Genomic DNA, 2,744 nt, shown 5'->3' with positions numbered 1-2,744 from the left:
ATTTTTTGTATTTTTCAGTAGAGACAGGGTTTCACCGTGTTAGCCAGGATGGTCTCGATCTCCTGACCTCGCGATCCACCCACTTCAGCCTTCCAAAGTGCCGGGATTACAGGCGTGAGCCACTGCGCCAGCCCCACTCTTCGCTTTTTGATGTAAAATGGGAATTAAGGTTGACCGTATCTAGGGAAGGTCTGTTTCTACTTTGTGACCTGTATTTCTAAAAATTTGTACAGCAGCTTCTGCTACCTTGTCATCCTCCATTCTTAGACACTGTAACAAAGACTCATATGTCTCTGCAGAGTGGAACGAGGTAGGATATGTGAAAGATAGAACCTTAAGAAGTGCAAGTCCTGAACGGATAGCTGTATCTGGACTTACACCCTCCTCTTCATCATCTGCTGTCCCCTCTATTCACTTATTCATCAATTTCATTAGTGCACTCATGGCTTCTGAATCAATGTGCACAGGTGCAATTCTCTCCAACGGAAAATTTGACCTTCTCTAGAAAAGGATTTGTTAGTTGCTTAGGATTTGCAAGTTTCCAGGCTATTTCTCTCACACAAATATCTGCTTGTTTGCAAGAACAGGTTGGGCTGATTAATAACTCCAGTTGAGACCGAAGTTTCTCATCATCGCCGAGAACCTGGTTAAATTTCTTCACAAAATCTTGTGCTTTCCCGGGGTCAGGCAAATTCTTTGCTATGGTCATCAGTTTTCCAAACATGGCAGAACAGTTAGCCTCTGATGTAAGCTGCTTGTGCAAATCTAACAGTTCGCGTACATGACTCCAAAGCATGTTCTGACACTTCCACATCTCATTGAGAGTTTTTACAGTATTTAAATCCAAACTAGCATATAAGTAATATAAGCATTTCATTCTCTTTTCTGTTTCCAGGTTGTAGGGGACAAGATACTGAGCAAAGATTTTCTCTACCAACAGTTTGTCATCAATGCTGTTCTGATAATAAATATGCAAAGGTTTGTCCTTTATCCAGTTGACTTTCTCTGCAGCTTCCTTTCCTGCTTCACCATGAAGACAGTATTTCTTAAAAAGCTGAGCCAGACCCGTCTAGCTTCTTTTCTTACTTGCCACCATTTATCCAGTGTTCTTTCCCTTACAAAGCCAAGCAGCTGATCGTTGACTAAGGCCAGGTCTCTCTTGGCAGCTGTTATTAAAGTAACAATGACATCATGATGAATAGCTTCTTCTGGATCATGTGATCTAACCTTTAAATATTCTGTGAGATCCTTCGCTAAATCTGGGTGATTCATTAAACAATGACTGGCAAATTTCACACTTTCTAATCTCACAGGAACATGAATGTCATTAAACCATCCAAGAAAACATTGCCAAAGAGAACAATTTTGTGTTGCCAAATCAGAATCTTTGGAGCCAAACAATTTAGCTAGAAGTTGAACAACAGCTAATCACTCTTCTCCATCATTGCTCTTTAGTTTGAATTCAAGCTGTGGCATGATGGAAATAATAAACGAGGATCTACAGCAAAAAGGTCCTGAATCAGATCAAATACATGTTCTGACAAATCACTTACTGATGATCTTCCCAGCACCAGGACTTGATTGAAAAAATTGGCAATGCATGCCTCAATAGTCTGGACTGTTCTTTCCAATAGCACTTTTGCAAGGTCAAAGGACTATTTAAGTACTTATGGGCAGGAATGAGGTTAATAAGAATGGAGTCCAATAACTCTTGAGTAACTCTGTCTCCTTCCATGATGATATAACTCATCAAATCTAGCACATGCATTTGTACCTTCTTATTGTGGCTATTGTTGATCACTGAGAAGAAAGTCCTAAAAAGCTGAATGAAAATTTCATTGCAATCTTCTAATTCAAAGCAGATGTTACATGATTTAACCCAAGCTAAATTCTCTAATAAATAAAAGTATCTATTAAACTGCGGACTCTTTGTATCCTCCAAACCTTTTAATTGTCTGGTAATAAACAAAAATATGTCCTTAAGTTTATCATGGGAAGTATATGGACCTTCTGGGGCATAGATACAAAAGATATCAGCCTAACAACATGCTACAAGGAGACACACATCTTTATTGGGGTTCCTGAGGGAGAATTCAGATGCAAGATACAAGGCTAGTGGGGAGACACTGCTGTTTTTCATCTTCTGAGTCCTCAGCCATATCCATAAAGGTTTTCACTACCATCTTCAGGTGTTTGATCATCTCGTCGGTGGTGATCTTGTTGGTGATCTCTTTTACCCCCAGAGGGTAAGTGATCTCCCCGGCGGCACTCACGATGCCACAGAGGGCTGTGGCAGGCTTGGGCTGTGTGGTGAAGTCCATCCCGGGGCACAACTTTTGGTTCACAGTCCTCTACCGGCCTCTCCTCCTCATGCGGGCAGAAGGTGCATCTAGTGCCCCAGCCTCTGTCAGGTGGTTGCACCGCCGCCCATCGTCAGGATGCACACAAAGCCGTTCCGCGGGTCCCCCCTGCTGCCGCCTGCCCACCTGAGCACTGGTTTTCATTTTTCAGAAGCTTCAAGACTTTAATAAGAGAAGTTCTGGCCATACTAAGAAGTTGCCTAACACTCCATTGTCTCTTACCTCTCTTTGTTAGAAGCATTCAATCAACCATAAAGGCAATAGTAGCTAGGCAAACTACCACTCAGCCAATGGCTCTACATAAATATCAACCTTTGTCTAAAGAAGAAAACTTGTCTCTTCATGCAGAATTAAGTAATAGTGATACCTTCTTTTAAACTTCTT

At 41.5% G+C, this 2,744-nt stretch overlaps 1 pseudogene across 1 annotated transcript in view; it reads right to left on the bottom strand.

Annotated features, from left to right (window-relative positions):
• LOC105532559 overlaps positions 1-2,472 on the bottom strand; it is a 4,833-nt pseudogene extending 2,361 nt beyond the window's left edge. The window contains exon 1 of the transcript XR_001005006.1: positions 138-2,472. The product of XR_001005006.1 is annotated as a sister chromatid cohesion protein PDS5 homolog A pseudogene (transcript). The remainder of the gene's footprint in view (positions 1-137) is intronic.
• Positions 2,473-2,744: the final 272 nt, after the last annotated feature.

The sequence above is a fragment of the Mandrillus leucophaeus genome, unplaced genomic scaffold (assembly GCF_000951045.1).
Source record: "Mandrillus leucophaeus isolate KB7577 unplaced genomic scaffold, Mleu.le_1.0 Scaffold1208, whole genome shotgun sequence".
Classification (NCBI taxonomy): Eukaryota; Metazoa; Chordata; class Mammalia; order Primates; family Cercopithecidae; genus Mandrillus; species Mandrillus leucophaeus.
The sequence above is the reverse complement of the archived record's forward strand: the minus strand, read 5'-3'. Positions and strand labels throughout refer to the sequence as shown.